General features: G+C 38.5%; 1 protein-coding gene across 3 annotated transcripts in view; it reads left to right on the top strand.

The window, feature by feature from the left end:
- AUTS2 (activator of transcription and developmental regulator AUTS2) overlaps positions 1-23,602 on the top strand; it is a 1,150,881-nt gene that overhangs the window by 58,618 nt on the left and 1,068,661 nt on the right. The window lies entirely within an intron of this gene.

Below are 23,602 nucleotides of genomic sequence, written 5' to 3'. Positions count from 1 at the left end.
GCAGGACCTGTGGACTTGCTCTTTTAAGAGTCTCAGTCAGCCACCACCTGGGACATGCTTGCTTCCTGGCAGATCAATGGAGAATGGATTTTACAGGAGGTCCTGGCCTGGAATGCTAATTTGAATGGGCACTCTAAAACTCACCCAGGCATGTTCTGATAAAGTCTTAGCAAATGTGGATGGCGAAGGTAGTTTTTAAAGTCACAGTTTCTTTGTTTATTAAGGTATATACAAAAACAAACTAGAACTGCTTTAGTGTTTGTATCAAGACCTCATTGCCAATTTAGGAGATATTTTCCTAATTGCTTTGTCTTCTGGCTCTTTGTTTTTTTTTTTTAATAAATATTTTCCAGAAGATTAGAAATTTAATGCACTTTTTTAAAGATTTTTTATTTATTTATTTTTAGAGAGGGAAGGGAGGGAGAAAGAGAGAGAAAGAGAAACATCAATGTGCGGTTGCTGGGGGTCATGGCCTGCAACCTAGGCATGTACCCTGACTGGGAATCGAACCTGCGACACTTTGGTTCGCAGCCTGCACTCAATCCACTGAGCTACGCCAGCCAGGGCTGTCTTCTGGCTCTTTGTAACACTGGACACACTTTCTCTTATTAGCGTTTATCAATTGTTGGTTTATTTCTCTTGTTCTGCTTTAGAAAGCAGGGAAATTGTCTCATTCTTCGTGATGCCTGTCCAAATGCCTATCACATTGGGCTGAGGTGGAGGTGTTGGCAAACTATGGCCTATAGGCTGAACCAGGCCACTATCTGTTTTTGTATAGCCATGCACTTAGAATGATTTTAACATTTTTAAGTGTTTGAAAATAAATTGAAGAACATTTCATGACACATGAAAATTACATAAAATTCAAATTTCAGTTTTCATAAATATAGTTTTATTGGAATACAGCCATGCTCACTCATTTGTTTTATTGTCTTTGGTTGCTTTGTGCGACAACAGCAGAATTAAGAAGTTGCAACAGAGAGCACATGGCCTCAAAAGCCTAAAATATTTACTATCTGGTATGTTACAGATGTTTGTTGACCCTTTTCCATTATGTAGTAGGTATATTGGAAGTGCTTATTGCTTGAATTATTTGAAATATAAATCTGGATTTCCAGATAGAGTTATTCTGCTCCTAAAAAGTGTTCAGTGAATATAAAATGAATGGATGACTGATGGACCTATTTCTCTTACTCTCCTTTTGTTTGATTTAAGTGTTAGTGTTGCTGGTTCATTTCTGAGAGCTGCTAATTACACAGGAGTATTTCTCTCGTGAGTAACTTAGAGAGTTCTGCTGATCTTTAGTAACTGTCCAGATTCTGAACCTGCTGTATGGAACGCAGAGACACCATGAGGCACATGGAAGTTCAGCTGACCAAATCACACAGTAAAGAAATTGAATGACTCTTTATCTATTCATCTTTTTATCTAGTTGCAGAGGCTTTTTGTGATGAAAAGGAATTCATACAAACTTGGGGATATTTATGAGCAAATTACTGTATAGTACTATATAATGCATTAGTTCTTACAGGCATAACTATCTTTGTTTGTAGGCTCTTCAGTTCATTACCAGGGAAGTTCTTTAAAAAAGGAAGTAAATCCATGGTTTAAAAAGTAAACATTGCAGACAGTGATAGCAATTACCAAATGTAAACAGTGTGGCCTTTGAGAACCACTGTGAAATTGTTTAGTGAATTAAATTACTATGCTTTTGATAGTCATGTATCTACATTCCCATTGACTGTTAAGGAATATGCTTCAAGGAGGAGAGATGAGGTATAGGCAAAGTTTATTTTTAAGACACTAATGTTCTTAGGTAAACAAAACAAAACAAAACAAAGCAAAACAAAACAAAACACCAACCTGCAGATATACAGTGAACTGAAAATTTGGCTTTTGTTTTAGGAAAGTACCTTTAAAATGACCAATGCCAGAAATACAAGTTCATTCATATGCAGGGGAGTTGGAGGGCATTGGCTTATTCAGGAGTAAGGTGAGAAACCAGTAATTTATAGAAAATTCCTGGTTGCTGGGATTTGAGAAAGTGAGGAATTTGGCAGGAAGAAAAAAAGAAATGTTAGGAGATACATAGAGAAATATGGGTCTAAGATTTCCTAGGAATTGGAGGCAAGACACTTGTTAAATTGTGTCCACATTTACATTGTTTCCCATGGAATCCTATAGGGGAGTGAGATTTCTGCCTCCTCTCTTTATCTTATTAAATTTACTTAAAAGGATCAGATTCAGTTCTTTAGGAAGCATCATTTTTTCTCAAAATAACACCACTCTGCTCACTTATTATCCATTACGGGACAGGTAGTTTTTGTACATTTTGGCCAGCTTTACGACAGCCCTGCATAGTAAGAATAAAATCCCTGTCTTATGGATGGGAAAACTGAAACTTCGTTAATTGGCTTGCCTGAGGTTTTATAGGTAGTAACTCACAGAGCCAAGTTTCAAACCCAAATCTGAATCCAGCCCTTGTTTCTACTGTCCCAATTTTTCAGTGCTTGTTGCCCAGAGATTTCATCATTGAAATGATATATTAAAAAGATGTGTAAGTCCAGCCTGAAGCCTTAACTCACCATTTCGTGTGAATGAATTGCCTTCCCATTTCATATGCTTTCTCTTTCTTTCCAATGACTTCGTACATCTTTGATTTGTGAGCTTGCTCTGTTCCCTTAGATGTTAGCAGTTTTTATCAATATAAAATTGATTTTGCTGCTTAATGTAGAGGGACTTTAGGAAGGGGATAAAAACTATAACAAAATTCTTACAAAACCAATAACCTCCACTCAATTGAAAAATTAAGCATGGTTTGTCTTTGGTGCTATGTACCCCATCTTTCTGTCCAGGAACTCCAGGGGATTCTAAAAGGAAGAGTGAGAAACAACATTCTAGGCTTGGGCCCTCTACATTCCTTGGGTTCTCTTGGAGGACTTCTTGGCAGCTTTCAAAGAAGCCTGTGTTATCCTACTACTTTTTCATCTTGGGCTAACCTGCTTCCCTTTTCCTGCTGTTTTCCTTTTGTTCCTATGTGGCTGGTGTTCTAAGGGATTTACAGCAGCTTTCAGTCATTTATACCACTGAGTTTTGCAGGAGTTTTTCTTTTCAAATTTTGATACTTGACACAGATACACACACACACACACACACACACACACACACACACACACACACAAGTGTATCTATGAAACTTCTGAACCTTTTTGGACTTTATGGCAACGGCCTATAGGAAAGAAAAAAAAAACCAGGCAAACTCTAGGTAGAGCCAGGGAGCAAGGGGCAGAGGGTTTAAGGTTGAAGGAAACCAGCTATTATTGGTATCTTAGGATGCAGTCCTAGCTGTTAATAAATTTAGAATTTATTTATTTTGGGGGATGGTTCTGTAATGTCTGTGAGAAGTTGATTTTGGAAAAGATGCTGACTTGGATGTGGATTATGTAAAAACAGTGATGAGCTGATGCAAAGGAATAGTGCATCTTCACTTTTTAACCTCAGTTGTGGAGGGAATATAAAAAGCCCATAACACTGGGAAGTGGGAAGCCTGCACATCAAAGCAGCTGGCTAGGAATGTCCTGTGTCCTACATGGATGAAATTGGTGGAAACTCTGTTGCCCCTGCCACAGATAACTCTGGTCCTAGAGAATTCTGTGCATGTAGGCAGTCTTTCTGATTAAAAAAAATTGGGACTAGAGAGGAGTGAAGACTCCAAGCTTAGAAGGATTGATTTATGAATTACAAAGATTAATAAAAGAACTTTTCTGAGGGCTGGTGGGCAGGGGGATGGTGGGCTGGGTTGGGAGTAAAAGGCAGAAAACTGATAATTGTTGTGAACAACAATTAAAAAAAAGAGAGAACTTTTCTTAAGGGTGAATTTGCCTTTTGGAAATATTATGAAAATTCTAAAGAAAAGTAAGTTTAATCAAGCTAGCAAGGAATGTTGGAAGGGAAAAATCTTAAAGGTTTAGTTTGAACACTACAAGGTTTGTGCTTTCCACAGTGCTTCCTATTCTATAAACTAAGGTGCTTGGGGAGGTGGAGCAAAATGGTTGAAACCTTTCCTACTATTGCTGCTTTGGGATGATCAGTTCTTTCTCTTACTCCTGTAAATGCCCATACTGATTAGGATCTTGCCGTCTGGTGTTGGTAGGGTTTTGTTTTTTTTTTCAAACATCATATGACCTACCTCTACAAATAAATTGTGAATAAACTAAATGAGGACAGCAACTGTTGTGATACTTTATAAAATCTCTAGGGCCTAAGGTCCCTGACCAAGGGAAAGAAGAGCTGCTCTCTTTAAAAAACCTGGCAGCTTGTTTTGTTCTCATAATTTCACTAAGGTTGAGTTCCACGGTATAAGATAAGTAAGGATTGTGTGTTTTAGAATTATGAACAAAGCTGTCCTTGGGAATGATAAAGACCGTGCTGCAGTGTTGCGTGTGTGTGCATTGCATGCCATGTGTTCTGGGCTCTGTCCATGCCTTTTACTTATCGTCTACAATGGTGTTGCACAACCACTCTGTGACAGCGTTATTTTAACTTGAAATAGCACGAGTGTTAGGAGAAAATAACCTTGTGAATGTGAATGGGGATTCTCCTGGGTGCCTGTAATTGCAATGATTTGAAATGCTTTCACAGGTTTGTAAGAGAGGGTAATTTTTCTTCTTTATTTCCTCCTTCTATCTTGTTCGAAAGCCAGTATTACCTTACCTCCCACCTCCCATATATACTTGTTATTCCTTTCTATTTCTCTCTTTTTTTTTCCTTTAAAGGAAACCTTTTCTAGTAAGAATCAAAGGTATTTGGGGCATCTTGTTTTTTTATTGTTAGGGCAATTGGTAGTAATTACTTTTTGGGCATCATTTTTAGGTTCTAGGTGTGTTCTGAGTGGTGCTAGCAGGGGTAGTGACCCCTTAGAGCAGGGTACTTAGTACTGTTGACATTTTGGACTGGGTAATTCTTTATGGTGTGTTGGGAAGTATCCTGTGCATCGTAGGGTATTTTCCAGCATCCGTTACCTCTGTCCACTAGATACCCCTCCAAGTGTGACAACCAAAAGTGTCTTCATATATTGCCTGATGTTTTTGGGCAGGATCGCCCTGGTTGAGAATCATTGCTGTAGAAGAAAATGGATGCTGGGTAGGCAGAGGGTAGCCATGAACCACTTAGGGCTGGAACCTTTATTTAAATGCTTTGATTTATTAAAAGCACTTCTCAAATACCAGTGATAAGGGCATACTTAGTTGAGATTCCTGTGTAATTTATAAATATCATTTTAGTTCTTGGCTTCAACTTCCTAGGGCTAGAGCATGTTATTTTTTTCTTATTTTCAAAATGAGGGGGGTTTGTAGTAAAATGTAGTAATCTCTGAGGTCTCTTAGAGCTCTTGCATATTATGATTTTAGTTATAAAAAAGACATGCAGTTATAGAACTTTGGAGTTGAAAATTTATTTGTGATCATTTAGTGTACTCCTGTTAGTTCTAACCAGTGTGATTTCTGCCAATAGATTATGCCAGAAAAAATAGTTGCTTTTCATCAGTAGAAATTATTAAATGCTCAGTTTTAGAGAGTTTATCACAACAGACTTTTATAAAAAGTGATAACTATTGCTACTGTGACTGATCAGAATTCAGGCAATTGACTGCCTGGACTTGAAATAATGTCTTTTGTTTGGAATCAGGCTTTTAGATGTTGGTGTTTGTTTTAGTAGTCCTGTGCCTAGATTGATACTCTTTATTGCTAAACAACTTCATGTTCTGCTACTTTGATGAGGTAAAATGATTTCCCAGAGTGCCTTGGCTGATATATTGGAATTAAATTCGTAAGTTTTTTTATTCTAACTGCTTTTAAAGCTTTATGAGAGTAGACTCGTGTGTGTGTGTGTGTGTGTGTGTGTGTGTGTGTATGTAAAAATTTGACATGAATGAAGTGGTTAAGAGGAAAATCCAATACCTTTTATAGGTTTATATGCTTCACATGTGATGTGTCCATCTAGAAATAAGAAGATACATACCAGATGTGAAGGTATCAGCTAGTCTTACTATGCTGGAGATCATTTCTACCACTGGAATTACACTGAACTGTTTGGTAGAGTTACTGAAATTTGAAGCTGAGATGAAGTACCTATGCTTGTGATTTCACTGTAAAGATTGGGTGGTGTGTTTCTTTTGTGTTTCTGGAACTCGATAAACTACAAGTCCTGGAATATTCAGATTCACTGCAGGACTGAGATGGATAGGGAGGTGTATTCTAGTGGATGCTAACAGCTGAGTATGCTTTCTTTAGGTGCTTGTCTGGAAAACCAATCTGAAGGTATTGTGGTCAGACACAGTGCTGTTCCTAAGCCTTATTGGAAATAACAGGTCTCTTAGCTTGTGCTAAAAAGGTAATTTTGCTTGCAGTAAATATTCAACAAAGGGCCTGAACTGTGCTTACTTTGGCAAACAAATGGATCCCAAAATGAATCAAACAAATTGTATATAGTGTGGAACAAATTGAAATACTTGAGGATTTATCTTAGATATTTAAAATCATATATATATATTTTTTTTAACAAACTGACAGCTGTTAGAGGGGAGAGAGGTTTGTGGGGCTGGGTGAAAAGGTAAAGGGATTAAGAAAAACAAAAAACCCCAAAACACAAATCCTCACAAGAACAGACAACAGTATGGTGATTACCAGGGGGAAAGGGGGAATGGAGGAGGTTGAAGAGGGTATAGGGGCATAAATGGTGATGGAAGGAGGCTTTGGGTGGTGAACACATAATACAATATAGAGATGACATATTATAGAATTGTATACCTGAAGCCTATATAATTTTATTAACCAGTGCCACCCCAATACATTCAATAAAAAAGAAAGTATATAGAAAAAATAATATTTTATCCTTATGTCTTTATAGTGCCCTCAGAAAAAAAAAGAACCATTGGAAATGTCAGTGAAAGGGCAATATTGTTTCAGACTGCAATTGTGGTTCTGGACCCAGTTTTTGGGCCTATCTTTCCTTTTATTGCTAGCCATGTAACAGCCAAAATAGACTATAACGTGTTTATTTCACCCTGGAAGATTTTTTTAAGGAACAGTTTTTGATGAGGCACGGCACATGGCATCATTATCATTTCTAACACAGAGAACTCATTTTCAATTATGCTATCAAAGAAAAATGACAAATAGAGAATGCAAGAAAAACCAGATGGACTAACTAACTGTATTAGGAGCTTCACATGCATATTTTGTGTCATATATTAGCATTCATTAAGTCAAAAGAGAAAAAAATGAGTTTTGCCTACATGCGTTAAATCAATAGGGCTGGCAAAGTTCCAGGCTAGCTCTTGTGAACTAATTGTTTTATAACTGTTTTAATTAAAATTGTTCAGTATATGATTAACCTAAAAGTTTTAATTTCCACAGAACTGTTGAACAAATGAAACATTAATATTTTACATTAATCATGGTGATATTGCTGTGTTTTTCAGAGTGGGTATTTGTTCAAGTAAACTATAGTTAAGTGGTAGGTCTTAAGTATGTCTCAGGAGAACCTGCAAATTGAAAATAACTTTGTAAAAGGACCAGTGTGACAGGGTTGTGTATTATACTGCAAGTTCCACAGATGAGCATTTATGTAGTCACCCCCCACCCAACTAATTTACAGCTGAGCCTCTGTCATAATTGTCATGTTAAGAAAGTTAACAGTGTAACATGCAAGAATCAATGTATGCCTTTTCCTTCCATTCAGTTTCTTATAGTGTTAGTGTATGACATGAAATCCTTGGATTTAAAGGGGTTGGCTAGTAGGGCCTGTGAAACTGACAGTGATTTATGTGGTTTTGATTTAAGAGATAGGTACAAATGTTAGTTTGGAATCACAGCAAAGATAGGAAAAGTTTGGATGACCCATTTACATGTATTTGGTTGCTGTTCTTTAACTTGGCACCAGCCTGACTTTGGTAAAACGCATTCCATTTTGCAAATGGTAAAACTAAGGCCCAGTAAAATTTCACTGTGTGAAATGAGGCTCCTTAAATATGCAGCTTTGCATTTCTCTCATTCATTCCTCTCCCCACTTTCTACCTTTGCCCCCCATCTTAAAGTTCTTCACTTCATTGGAAAACTGAATATCTTTTCCTTACCATAAACCTTTCACTCTTACTTCACTCTGTTGGTTCAGGTCATGGTACTATATAAATTCAAGGTAGCAGTGGTATTTGAACCCCATAGAAGGGCATTTTAAAAGGTAAGATTTATACAGATCAGTGGAAGTGATAGTTAAACAACTCAAGCTGTTTTAACTGTCCAGGGATACTAAGGTACTAGGTTGAACTTACCTATTAGATTGTATGACACTTGATAAAAGATCTGTTTTTCAGTTTTAGACCTGTGGGAGTCTGGGATGCAGAGTATGAACAACAGAATTATACCAGCCTTGCACTTACATAGTCAGGAACATAGGACATTGTAATCTATCCGGAGTTTTAGCTGCAGCCTGATTTCTCTCATTGTTACTTTGTCCTGCTGTTTCTTTTTAGTACCATAAGGTTCACCTTTCTGTCTATTCTATATACCGTGTATTTAGGACCATAAGACGCACCTAGGTTTTAGAGAAGGATGATAGGAAAAAAATTTTTTGAAGCAAAAAATGTGGCAAAGTTTTTAATAACCTGTGACCCTGCTCTACTGCTGCCTGCCCCGCCCCCTGCTAGCCATGTAAGCTACATTCAGACTATAAGATACGGTAATTATTCTCCTTCCTAGATTCCTTCTATTCAGCTTTTTAAGTACCAGCTTCTGATTAAATTATTTGTAAATTCATTATTCTTAAAGTAATTAATAAGCATAGTATAATAATACATTTTATGATCATAACATTTGTTGTGCAAGTTGCCCTATTTGGCAGAAGCTGCTTTACACAAGTGATTTTTGAGATAAATGGCTTATCAGGCATGATGTTACTTGTTCTTTAGGCTCTCATGATGTCTATCATTGCATGAAGTTAGATCATTAGAAATGCACATGCCTGGACCATATAACTTTGGTTCTTTAGAGAATTGCCATCATGGATTTGGAGTGTTGTGTTTTTGGTAAATGGAGAGGAAGAACATTCAATTTAAGAACTCAATATTCTATATTAAAAATATTTCTGTCTCTTGCAAAACATTAAAAATAATCTGATACCTTAATGTTTCTGTATACATATATATAGACAGAGATTCTTTGAGAATGTAGTGCCAGGACCCAACATGTATGCATTCTAGTAACTCTCAAATGTTTGTTGAATGAATGAATACTACATAACTAGGTAAGGATCCTTTTACATTTTCCAGGAAATTGCCAACTTCATTCAGTAACCAATTTTACATACCCTCAGTCCTTGGTCATCAAATACTGTTTTTGTTTGGTGAGTACTTTAATCTACTTTTTAAAACTGTATTTCATTGATTATGCTATTACAGTTGTCTGGATTTTCCCCCTTTGCCCTCTCTACCCAGCACTCCCTACTCCCACAGGAAATCCCTAACCATTGTTCATGTCCATGGGTCATGTGTATAAGTTCTTTGGCCACTGCATTTCCTGTGTATTTCCATTGTATCCTCATGGCTTTTCTGTAACTACCTGTTTGTACTTTTTAATCCCCTCACCTCTTCACCCATTCGCCCACACCTCCTCCCATCTGGCAACCATCAAAACACTATTCTGTATCCATGAGTCTGTCTCTGTTCTTGTTTGCTTTGTTTATTGTTTATATTCAAATATTGATAGATTTGTATTTTTTGCCATTTTATTGTTCATGATTTTGATCCTTTTTCTTAAATAAGTCCCTTTAACATTCCATATAATAATGGTTTGGTGATGACGAACTCCTTCAGTTTTTTCTTGTCTGGGAAGCTCTTTATCTGCCCTTCAATTCTAAATGATAGCTTTGCTGGGTAGAGCAATGTTTGATGTAGGTCCCTGCTTTTCATGACTTTGAATGTTTCTTGCTAATCCATTCTAGCCTACAAAGTTTATTTTGAGAAATCAGCTGACAGTTTTATGGGAACTCCTTAATTGTCTGCTTTTCTCTTGCTGCTTTTATGATTCTCTCTTTATCTTTAACCTTTGGCATTTTAATTATGATGTATCTTGGAGTGGGCCTCTTTGTATCCATCTTATTTGGGACTCTCTGTGCTTCCTGGACTTGCATGTCTATTTTCTTCACCAAATTAGGCAAGTTTTCTTTCATTATTTTTTAAAATAGATTTCCATATTTCTTGCTCTTTCTCTTCTCCTTCTGGCACCCTATGATCGAATGTTGGATTACTTGAAGTTGTCCTGGAGGCTGCTTACACTGTCCTGGTTTTTTTTGGATTCTGTTTTCTTCTTCTTGTACTGAATTACTGATTTGATTATCAGCTTCATCCACTCTACTGTTGTTTCCCTGTAAATTGTTCTTTATTTCAACTAGTGTACCCTTCATTTCTGACTGGATCTTTGTTATGTTGACATCCTCACTAAGTTCCTTGAGCATCCTAATAACCAGTGTTTTGAACTCTGCATCTGACAAATTGCTTATCTCCATTTCGTTTAGTTGTTTTTCTGGAGGTTTGATGTGTTCTTTCATTTGGGCCATGTTCCTTTGTCTCCTCATTTTGGTAGCCTCCCCTGTGTTTGTTTCTGTGTATTAGGTAGAGCTGCTGTGACTCCATGTCTTAGTAGTGTGGCCTAATGTAGTAGGTTTCCTGTAGAGTACAGTGGCACAGCCTCCCCTAACACCCAAGTTGGGTACTTGAGGTGCCCCCTTTGTGTGGGCTGAATACACTCTCCTTTTGTAGTTGAGCCTTAACTGCTGTTTGCAGGTTAATGGGAGGGATTTACCCAGGCCAGGGAGCTACAAGGACTGACTGTGACCACTGACCAACCTCTGCCCTCCATGGAGGATCAGCTGTGCAGGGGCAGGGTGGTGGTGCTCCAACATGGAATGTAACTGTCCACTGGATGTGCTTGGCCTTGGTGTTTCCCGGGTGGTGCAGCCAAGGTCAACCTCCACCTGTGTGTTTCCTGGCGCCACCTTGCCTGAGCTATAAAGCAGCCTGAGATGGCTGCTACTTGTGCTGGGCTTGGAGATTCCCAGGGGAAGCCAAACTGTGAATCTAGGCTGGCTGGGCCTGGGGCTCACTAAAGCCAGTTGTTGCTCGTTTGAGAGGATTTAGGAAATTGTAAAGCTTGAGCCAAGACCAGTTACTCATGTGGAAAAGCAGCTTGGGTGGGCCCATAATTTGGGTGGGGCAGTCTTTGGGGTCTCCAAGGTGGGTCAAACAATGTTGGCCAGGTTGATAGAGACTCAGATAGACACAAGATAGAGACAAGCTTGCCAACTCTGGGTGGGGAGGGTTTAGAAAAGGGACAGTGGCCTCTGCTTGCCTTGATGCCAGACACTTCAGTTCCTCCCTTTATGCCACTGGTGCCTTTTAAGTTGCTGCCCTGGTGCTGGAGCTCAGAGGGAGTGAGTCTGAATAGGTGAGTCTGTGTGTGGGTTCTTTAAGAGTAACTTCCTAGGGCTCCAGCAGTTTGTTCCACGGACTCAATCCCCTCTGGTTTTTGCAGCCACAAGTTGTGGGGACTTATCTTCATGGCACTGGAACCCTGGGCTGCGGGATCTGGTGTGGGGCTGGGACTCCTTGCTCCCAAGATATTCCTCCTGAATTTTTATTCACCACACCTGGGGGAAGGACCATGTCTGTGATCCCTGTCTGTGCCCCTCCTACCAGTCTGGATGGATGAGGTTTCTTTAATTCTGTAGTTGTCAGACTTCCATTCACTTGATTTCTGATAGTTCTGAGTGATGGTTGTTCTATATTTTAGTTCTGATTTTGATGTGGTTGTGCAAAGAGGTGAGCCATGTCTGCCTTTGCTGCCATCTTGACTGGATATCCCTTTTCATCTATTTTTAGTAGATTCTTATTTGGTTAAAAACAAAATTCTAAGCCATAGTTCTAAGTTAACTGAATTCTAAGACATCTGTACTGGCCAACATGTGTAGGCACTTTACAGTGTTTCCTATCCTAAGGGGAACAATATAAGAACTGAAGCATATGGTTCCTGCCCTGTAAGCCCGGAGTCTTGCTGTTAAGACAGTATATATCCAGCAAGAAAGAAAAGTGCCAAAAGCAGTATTTCTAACAGCATATCTGTAGGTATAGGGAGATAGATTGGGACTTCCTACTTTTGTTCTACCTTTCTTCTTTATTTCATTACATTTATGAATGTACTCTCTGTGCCCCTGGGTCCCATTTCCCATCCGGTAGCAGTAATTACTGTTGGGATAAACCTCCCAGCTATGAGGCCAGCTATTCTTGATCATCTCTGCAGCCTGGCTTCCACCTCTATCCCTCCATAACAGGGCTTGTGTTGCTCTTCATCAGCTACATGCTTACAGTTGTTTGTTTTTCTGGTGAAGCATTGGTGTTCCAAAAATACCACCAAGCCTAAAACTATTTCTCTGTTTAATACATCTTTTGTCTGAGGCTTAGTTACTGTTGCAGTTGATAGCATGACTGCTGATGGCAAGCAATAAATGAATGTTTAAATAGTGTGTAATTCAGCAGATGTGCTCATCCGGGTGATTCTCTTGATAGCTGCCACTCAGTAGATAGAGGGAGAACCAATAACTGAGTGTATACGGGGTTGTTCCAGATGTTATCTGATTTTTGGCTAGGTCATTCTTGGTGATTTTAGTTAGTTTGACTTATTTTGCCTCTATTCAGGTTTTGTGGCTCTATTTTGCTACTTTATTTTGATACATGTGAGCAATGTAGCTTCCATTTAGGGATGTTTAAATTTCCAAGACATGAAGATTATAGTGCAGTTTTAGTAATTCCCAGTGATCATCACCAAATAATGTTTTTGGGAGTCCCAGTTGTATAAATCTCATATTCTTAAGTGCACATACAGTATACCACACCCTCTATCAAAACATGACCATCATGGCTGTCCCACTTTAGAGATTACTCAAGGAAGGAAGGAAACTACCTATCCACTATTACTGTACAGTATTTAAAATACACAGACCAATACATCTTAGCACGGGACAATCTTTGTGAATATACTCTATCAATTATGATAACTAAATATCTTTTCCATGAACCTAGCAATCAGTTTGCTTGTAGTTCCTTGCAAAACTGTTGTTAAATTACTTTGTAGCTGGCTATGTCTCTTAGCTAGAACAATGGTACTGGAATTGGGTCAGATTTAGCCCTATGCTGCCCATCTTTCCGAAGTTATGGTTAACCATGAGTTTATACCAGATGAGGTAGGATGTATAATTGGATACAAGTACATTCCTGGAAAAGATACCAAAATCATGTTCTGTTAAAAATAGAAATAATTTATTCTCTGTCCCATTATGGATTGCATTTTTATACCTATAGCAAGAATGTATCATTTTTTCCAGATCATATCATATAAATAATAATAGTATGTGGTAATAATGAGAAATTGTGGGAGGGGGAAAGGGGATTTGATCACTGAGGGACACACAAGGGGACCTTGAGGTATTATAATGTTTTATTTATTAAATCATAACTGTGGTTACGATAGTATTCATGTTATTCTTTTTCTGGAACATAGATATGTTTTATAGAGTTTTCTGTATGTGTAATGTGTCTCACCATATATGTATGTTTAGTGCATAAAAATGTGGAAAATACCTAAAAAGCACAAAGCAAAAATATTACTTGTATTCCTGCCACTTCTTGGAAATCACTTCTTTTTTGACATGTATCTTCTCAGTGTTTTGGGAGACACATACAGTATTCTGTCTACTCCTATGGCTTCAGATTTCAATAAAAATATACACATATGTATGTATATAAGTATATCTAAACCTAATGTTCTGATTTATTATATTGTAATATTTTAGCATAAGGTTTCAAGATTCTGTGTAGTTAATTTTAATAGCTATGTAGAGTGCCATTATTTGGATATATTATTGTTCACCTAACCCTTTATCATTTGACATTTAAATTTTTCCTAATATTTAAATATTATAAAATATTTACTTTATGCTATTTAAATTAAATAGGATCAGTTGGACTCTCTAGTGTATAAACATTTCATAAAAGGTAAATTAAAAAATTTATTGTGATAAAATACACATAACATAAAATTTAATATCTTAACCTTTTTTTAAAGTACACAGTTCAGTGGTACTAAGTACATTCACATTGTTCTGCAACCATTACCCCCATCCATCCCTAGGTCTCTTTTCATGTCGTAACACAGAAACCCTGTTTCCATTAACAATAGCTCCCTGTTCACCCTTTGCCCCCTGCTCCTGGCAACCAAATTCTCCTTTCTGTCTGTATGGGTTTGACTATAGGTATTTCATGTAAGTGGAAATATACACTATTTGGCTCATTTTCTCTGGCCTTAAAGCCCTTAAGGTTCATCCATGTTGCAGCATGGGACAGAATTTCCTTCCCTTTTTAAAAATTACAATTAACATACAATATTATATTAGTTTCAGGTGTACAACATAGTGATTAGACATTTGTATACATTATGAAATATTTACCCCATTAAGTACCCATCTGGACACCATACCATAAAATGCAAATTTTGTTGGACAAGGTAACTCTGGCTTCAAAAGCTACTTGAAAGCTGATTTCTTTCCCCTTTAAAGAAAATTTAAAAAATTTTCCTTTTTGTCCTTTTACAAAATATAGGTATGTGTAGTGTGTTTCAGGTAGGTAGGAAATGGCTCTACCATCTTTATACTCTTGCTGGCTATGAAGTTATTTTATTCATTCACTTATTGAGTATTGATTGACTGCCATTTGTATGTCAGGTGCTTTGTCCTAGATCTGAAGATACTGAGATGAAGGCCTGGTTTCTGCTTTTACAGTTGGTTTACATAGTGAACAGTGGGGCTTGAGTGTTGTTATTCCATAGACTTTTGATCCAAACTTTAGACTTTATGACTGTTAGATTTTAGACTTCAGACTTTATGGATCCAACATTTCCACTTGGATGACTTTGCTATGATTTATATTATTAAATAGGTGATTTAGGAGCTTATATATCAGAGTGGCTACTACTTTATCCTCTTTCCATAAATGTCCCATCCCCAAACTCTATTTTTTTATTTTAATCCTTAACCAAGGATATGTTTTTATTGATTTAAGAGAGAGAGGAAGGGGAGGAGAGAGAGGCAAATATTGATGTGAGAGAGAAACATTGATCGATTGCCTTCCATTCATACCCTGACAGGGGATTGAACCTGTAATCTAGATGTGTGCCCTGACTGGGGATCAAAACTGCAACTTTCGGGTGTATGGGATGATTCTCCAACCAACTCTGCCATGTGTCCAGGGCCCAAACTCTATGTTTTTAAGGTTGAATTTACGGTTGAATCCTGGAATTCAGAGCTTGATGGGCAAGATCCAAAGAGTGCAGAAAGTGGAAATGACCTTTCAGGCACAGAGTGAGCATGACTGAAGATGCACTACCTGCCTTAACTCCTCTTTGGTATTACTGAGCTTCTTTTCAGCTCTGAAATTCTGTGATAATCTGATGTTTGGCTTCTGGAGATCCCCATACTGAATCTTTTCTGAAACATTGCAGTTACAGTAGAAAGAAAAAATAAGATTCCTTTTTTTGAGATACCAGCTGAATTTCAGAGAATAAATACAGATTTAAGAATGAAAGAACAGAGAAGAAGTGTACATTTGCTCATTCCAGTAGTTTCAGGATTACTCTTTGGAGAGTTGTATATGTGGCCTGAGGCTTCAAGTTAGGAATATTTTGACATATAAAAACCTGTAGGGCTCCAGAAGCATCTGGCATCATTCCCAATCAAATATGGTGGCCATAAGTTCTTTAGCTAGGAGACTATCAAAAGGAAAAGTTTGTGGACAGGTGTGCCCTTCCTCCGTTAAACTCTAGAGCATAATTAATTAAGCAGAGTGGGTGGGTGTTTCTTATTTGTTTTACTTGTATTTCAGTTTTAGCATCTTCTGCATGCATTCTAGCACTCATTAGCTTTGGACAGATCACTCAAGAAATCTGTTTCTTTTTTCCCACTGTAGAATGGGGTACTAATTCTTGTCTCACCTATTTGACAACAAGGCTATTAATGATTCAGTAGGAAAGCATATATGAAAACAGTCACTATAAGGTGATAATTTGGTATTAAAAAAGTAATGAAGAGGGATTATCTCTTTGGTCACCCATGAATGTGCGTGCATGTATGCCTGCCGCCTTGAATTTGGCAACCTGGTATACAACTCTAAGTTTGAGATGGATCTCAGGATTTTGATTGATGATGATGAATGATATGGTGATGAATAAAGTTATGAAGAATGCTACTGGTCCTTTAGGACAACTCTGTTCTCTTTAAGGTTCATTTGGGTGAAGCAGCCATTTGTGTAGACTGCTATTTTCTACTTTATTAAGGTATTTTGTTCTACTTTATTTTATTTTCAATGTCATTCAGAAAAAACTTTGAGCTGGCTTACAAGAACATGTACGATGCAACAGATTTATAATAAAATAAGGAGGTCCTAGCCAGGGCGGTTCAGTTGGTTGGAGCATCATCCCATAACTGAAAGGTTGAAGGTTGGATTCCTGGTCAGGGCACATACCTAGGTTGCAGTTTCGTTCCATTCCCCAGTCTGGGTGCATACTTACAGAAGACAGTCAGTGCTTCTGTCTTGCGTTAATGTTTCTCTCTCTCCTTCTCTCTCCAAGAAAAGCAATGAAAAGATATCCTTGAGTGATGATAAAAAATAACAATAATAAAAAATTAAAGAAATGAAATGAGGAGATTGGGACAGAGAAAACACATGTAGAGAAAATACAATAAAGCCATGTTGAGGCTAATGAGCAAAAACACAGATGATAGGGGCTTCTGCGATAGGTAGAGGTAGGTTACTTATTTAGCTCCCCATGGGGACAGAATGGAGAGAGAAACATTTGTAACTTGTCCTGAGAAATTTTGTCAGTGTAGCAGGTGAAGCCATGAAGTATACCTACACAACAGTGATTTATGAAATAATTGTTTTTATGCTGTCTTTTAGTGAATATTGATAACCCAGTGACATGTGTTCCATGCAGGCAGCTCTGAAGGGCTGCCTTAAGCCAAGGACAACATTTAGAACATGTCCAGGAGTGGATAAGCTGCCTCTCCTCAGGCAGTCCTCTATAAATATTCTTTATTCCAGCTGGGAGCTGGCATCTCTCCCTGACTGGTTTCCAGTGGTGTTGTGGCATAATTCAGTGTCCAAGAGACCTGGGAATGAAGATGACTGTCCTATCATGAGAGTTAAGTATCTTCATAAGTGGTTAGCATTTCCTTCTCTTTCTTGGTTCTAGCATGTCTGTTGCAAGGATCAGGCATGTGAATTGAAGTAGTTTTTTGTTGGAGAGGGCAGCTAAAATGAGCTTTTTGTGGTCACAAAAGCCAGTTGTGATTTTTAGGCTTTCACTATGCTGAGAACCACTAGGAAATTGTGAACAGCTAGTAACTCAGTTTGTGTTGGCTATTGTGTGACCACTGAGTGGCGGTTGCTTCATTTTATAGCTCCTGGTGTCCATATCATGTTTCTAGAATTTGTTCCTAGCATGAAATTGTTGCTAAATAGTTTCATTAGAGAATTTGACTTGAACCCTTTGCCTACTTTTCTGTTTTCCTGTTGTTACTAACTCTTGATACTATTAAAAAATTTTGATAAGGACTGTGTGTTTTTAGAAGTGGGGATTATATTCTGTGCTTTAGTGGAACACAGAAGGAGACTGGTTAAGGCAAGAGATTGTGGCACTGAAAGAGAAATGGCAGTGCCATCTCTGGCACTTTCAGTAAGAAAAGAAAGGGAATGATAGGCTGGCTGTGGATTATATGAGGTGAGACCCCCCCAAAACCTGGTATTTATTTTATTTATAAAATATTATGTATTTATTTTTACATGTTTAAACTTCAGTCACCTTCAAAGTACTGTCTATTTGGTGCACTACACCTATTGAGACTTTTTTTATTCCCACTGCTCAAAATAGTTTTTGAAATGGTTGATTTTGATGCCTTGTGCTTCTGTCATTTTTTGTTTCATCTCTTCCACCTCAGCAAAACTTTTTCCTTTGAGGAATTTTTTTTTCATCTGGGGAAACAAAAAAAAGTAGCTTGGACAAGATTGGGTGAATTGGGGGTCATACTCTTTTTGAACACTCAGCATGGTGTGGGCAGGTGTGCTGTAGACCATCATGAAATGGGCAAATGCATTGAAAGAGTTCAAAAAAATTCACTGAAGCTTAATGCAGCCTCTCACAACAATGCCAGCTGGCACACTGATACAGATGGGTTCCTAGAACACTCACTTAAGGAAGCCTGCACTACAAGAGGCCCAGCTATCCAAAAGATAATTCTGAGTTTTTGGGCCTCCTTTGTATTAAAGGAGGCGCTCCTCCTCACCTGACTTTGTGTCTCCTAAACCTAGAGAGATGATAGGCCTATTGTGGCAGTCATTTGGGGTAACTTTGGCAGCTATGTGTATTTGGGAGCCCAGTGGAGAGACAGAAGACTGTTAAGCAACAATCATGGTTGTTCTGGCAGATTGCTTTCTGCACTTACCCAGAACCAGCTCCACCAGTGTCCATGGCCCAGTTTGTGTCCACATAAGTTACTTGTGACAAGATTCTCATTACGAATTTGGCACTAGAAATGGGTCAGAATAAGGCTATATTTGTGTTTCTGTGCATAGCCTGCATTTCTTATCGGTGGAAAGGTCTTACTATATAATTACAGTTAACTGCAGCAGTTAATTTGTACTAGGGTTTGATGTGGGTTAGTTACTCCAGAAGTCACATCAACTATTTGATGTCAGTTTTATTTTGTAGCATGTGCTCCTCAGGAAAAAAGGAATATGGACTATTATGCCACAAATGATAATTTGATGTCAGTCAAAAATCTAGAAGCCTGAAATCAGAAGGGTTTAGTGGTTTTGTTGTTAGAGTATACTTTTCTTCCTAGGTGCTTTAAGGACAATACCAGAGTCAGTTGATACTTTTCCTAAATATGAAATGTTTTCAACATACTACAAACATTTGCCATCAGCAAAATTGGACGAGGAAGTCTTACTCCTATATTTTAAGTAGAAAATCAAAGTCATATTAGAGAGTGACAGAGGTCACATATTCTGTCTGGGACATAGCTGAGGAGAGTACATTTTTATTACCCTGACTTTCTAATCCTATACTTATTATTTAGGAAACTTCAGCATATAATAGATGAAAAGCAATTTCGTGAGTGATCCCTGGAATGGGCAAATACACCAGATGTTTTCCAAATATCTTCTGTGGAGTTGATATGTCTTCTGTTCTGGCTGCCTCTGTCTGGAGGTAGAGTGACATGGCAGTTAAGAGTATAGGTTCTGAAGACTTACTGCCTCACTCTGAGTATGGGTCTGACATGACATCTGTGCTGTATAACCTTCTGTGTGCTCAGTGACTTTGTGAAATGGGATGATTTGAATTCCCACCATATTAATGAAGCAACATATCTGTGTTATTTAGAGCAGTGCCTGGCACACTGTATACACTTAAAATAGGTTGACTGTTTTTATTTTAACTTTACTTATTATTGGAAGTGTGTCTTGCCTGAGAATTCATTGCAGTATGAGACAGGCAGGTAGATAGGGAATAAAGGCTGGGAATCTAATAATTTTTAATATATTTTATTGATTATGCTATTACAGTTGTCCCATTATTCCTCCCTTTATTCCCCTCTGCCCTGTACCTCCCCAACCACCCACATCCCCCCCACCTGCATTGCACCCCCACCGCCCCATTAATTCATGTCCATGGATTGTGCATATAAGCTCTTTGGCTTCTACATTTCTTAATACTATTCTTTAAAAAATTATATTTTATTGATTATGCTATTACAGTTGTCTCATTTACCCCCTTTATTCCTCTCCACCCTGCATACCCCCTCCCTCCCACATTCCCCCCCTTTAGTTCATGTCCATGGGTTGTACATATAAGTTCTTTGGTTTCTATACTTCCTACACTGTTCTTAACCTTCCACTGTCTATTTTCTACCTACCACTATGCTACTTATTCTCTGTACCTTTCCCCCCTCTCTCCCTGCCTCAATCCCCTGTTGATCACCCTCCATGTGATCTCCATTTCTGTGTTTCTGTTCCTGTTCTGGTTGTTCGCTTAGTTTTTTTTTTTTTTTTGGTTTAGTTGTTAATAGCTGTGAGTTTGTTTTCATTTTAGTGTTCATATTTTTGATGTTTTTCTTAGATAAGTCCCTTTAACATTTTATATAATAAGGGCTTGGTGTTGATGAACTCCTTTAACTTGACCTTATCTGGGAAGCACTTTAACTACCCTTCTGTTATAAATGATAGCTTTGGTGGATAGAGTAATCTTGGATGTAGGTCCTTGCCTTTCATGACTTTGAATAGCTCTTGCCAGCCCCTTCTTGACTGTAAGGTTTCTTTTGAGAAATCAGCTGATAGTCTTATGGGAACTCCTTTGTAGGTAACTGTATGTTGGCTAATGTAATTATGATGTGCCTTGGTGTGTGCTTCTTTGGGTCCAACTTTTTTGGGACTCTGAGCTTTCTGGACTTCTTGGAAGTCTATTTCCTTTACCAGATTAGGGAAGTTCTCCTTCATTATTTGTTCAAATAAATTTTCCATTTCTTGCTCTTCCTCTTCTCCTTCTGGCACCCTTGTGATTCAGATGTTGGAATGTTTAAAATTGTCCTGGAGGTTCCTAAGCCTCTTCTCATATTTTTGAATTCTTGTTTCTTTATTCTGTTCTGGTTGAATGTTTATTTCTTCATTCTGGTCTAAACCGTTGATTTGAGTTCCAGTTTCCTTCCCGTCACTGTCGGTTCCCTGTACATTTTGCTTTGTTTCACTTTTCATAGCCTTTACCTTTTCCTCTGTTTTTGCAACTATACTCAACCATTTCTGTGAGCATCCTGATTACTAGTGCTTTGAACTATGCATCTGATAGGTTGGCTATCTGTTCATCACTTAGTTGTATTTTTTCTGGAGCTTTGCTCTGTTCTTTCATTTGGGCCTCCCCCTGCCCCCTCCCCAGGAGCACCTTTATGTAGTGAGGGGCGGAACCTTAGGTGTTCGCCAGGGTGGGACAACCCACTTTGCTGTGTTGTGATTCTGTATATGGGGGAGAGGTCTGAGAGGGAACAGTGCCACTTGCTCTGTTCTCTGCTGGCTTTCAGTCACTTCTGCTACTACCACAAGCAAATTGGGCCATTCTGGTGCTGATTTCTGGGTGGGTGGGTTTATGTACATTCCAGGACCTGTGGGTCTCTTCAACGACCTCTCCTGTGAGGCTGAGAGTTTCTTTCGCTGCTATCTCAACCCTCACAGGTTTTTTCAGTCAGATGTTTTGAGGGTTTATTTCCCCACACTGGAACCCTGGGTTGTGTGGTCTGTCTCACTCCCCACTTTTTCCTCCTGGTTTATCTGCACGCAAATGTGGGACCACCAGGTCCACCAGCTGTGGCTTCGCTTGGTCTGTCAGCCTCCTTGCTGGAGTCCTCTCCACCCGCCCATCTCCACCCCTTCTACAAGTTTGGATGGATGTTTCTTATTTATTTATTTATTTATTTATTTATTTTAGAGAGGAAAGGGAGAGAGAAAGAGAGAGAGAGAGAGAAACATCAATGTGCAGTTGCTGGGGGTCATGGCCTGCAATCCAGGCATGTACCCTAACTGGGAATCGAACCTGTGACACTTTGGTTCTCAGCCCTGTGCTCAATCCACTGAGCTACGCCAGCCAGGGCCTGAATGTTTCTTCTTTAACTTCTTGGCTTTTGGACTTCCATATAGTTCAATTTTCTAGCACTTCTGGTTGTTTTTTGTTTTTAAATTTGTTCTTGTCCTTCTTTTGGTTGTGGTAGGAGGCAAAGTGTGTCTACCTATGTGCCTCCATCTTGTCCAGAAGTCTAGATTGCATTATTAAAGTTCATACTGAGTATCTTTTGTTATATTATGATTGTTTGCAAATTGGTTGTGTACTATTGTAAAACCAGAGTGCTTAACTAGAAAACCTACCATTAACCCAGACTTTGCCAAGTAATAGTGAAAATATTGCTTTATCAAGATATAGAAAGAAAAAGTTGTCTATTTGAAGAGTCAAGAAAAAAGGTGGTATTCTCTCCTCACCAAGAGGCTTATCATGGTTAGGGAAATAATAATTTGCAGTTGCTGATCTAATCTAATTTTGAGTTTTTTTTCAAAACCACGAATTTTTATTTTGGTGCTTTTCAGATATTCTTATAGTCTTCCTGGGGAGATTTTTTTTTTTGAGACATTGCTTACATTGTTGACTCCTCTATATGAAATGTACTAGGCCATTTATTGTTAATTTTGTAGTTGTATTAAATTCCATTCATTGCCTGGGTTGTGAGCATCAAAAGCAAGCTTAGACAGAAGCAGGATCATTTGCAAGTCATGTAGCTTTGAGCCTGAAGGGTGGTTTTTATAAGTGTACTTTTCAAATGGGCTGAGATTCTATGCTGTGTTTGGGATCAGTAATTTAAACTTGGGGATCTTTGCCAGTTCTCTGGGAAAGCCCTTTCTGAGATCCTGGGCAGTTGTTATTCCAAAGCAAGCTCTTGGGGTGAGGCCTGCAGTGATATTGATAAATTACTCTTAAGATACTTGGAGCCAACAGACAGGGCTTTTGTAATACCCTTCCAAGTTCCCAGGCTTCCCTGTGAAATCTGGTGGGAGAGCTAATCTGAAAGGCCAATATTCTTTGGGGCAAGCACAGGAAAAGCTTGTCCCCTCCTTGATCCTCATGCATGCGTTTCTTGGAGGAAGCCAGGCCTATAGGTCAGAAAGGAGACAGAGAGCAGTACAGCTTGCATTTTTAGTTTTCCCCTGAGGCTACACAGATAGTTTCAAGGGCAACCTAGAATTATCTATAGGCTGTTCATAGTTTACAGTGTTGTGGATGGGACCACTGTGTGCAAGAGCATAATTTATATTTAGTTTGGGTCTCAGCATCAAGTTGTCCTTTTTCAAGTAATTTTTATGGGAGGTGGTGGTTTCTCTGATAAGATTTCCATTGCAAGTTTAACAAAAAAGATGACGAAATGTGGTTATTACCTAACCAAATTGCCTCTTGTACAGAGAAGCTGAACTGGTGCTTTGCCTGGAGTTGGCCTGAAGTTTTCAGAAGCTCAGTTGCTGCCTTTATAAGGCTGTGCCTGGGGTTGTATTTCCAGTCTCTCTCAACTTTTGTTCCTGTGGAAGGGAGGAAGTGGAGCTGTGACAGATATATTGCCAGATAGCACACAATAGCACACAAAACGAGAAAGACATGGCATGAGCCATTCAGAGACAGATTTATGCTTTGTGCTGCCCTCAAACCATAGATCCATCTATTTCAAAGAAACAACCTGCCCACTGTCTTATATTTCAGATGGAGATACAGCTTAGAAGAGAGATGCATGCTGACTCCTTCTGGTTTAGCTTTTGCCAATGAGGCTGCACATTTTCTGTAGTCAGTTGTTTCTGTGGATGGGAAAGTTGGTTTGACAAAGAAATGCCTGTCTCTAGAGAAGTGGAAGAAGGGAGCTATCA

The sequence above is a fragment of the Phyllostomus hastatus genome, unplaced genomic scaffold (genome assembly GCF_019186645.2).
Source record: "Phyllostomus hastatus isolate PE091 unplaced genomic scaffold, TTU_PhHast_1.1 phas_scaffold_385, whole genome shotgun sequence".
NCBI lineage: Eukaryota > Metazoa > Chordata > Mammalia > Chiroptera > Phyllostomidae > Phyllostomus > Phyllostomus hastatus.
This window is presented reverse-complemented; position numbering and strand designations above follow the sequence as displayed.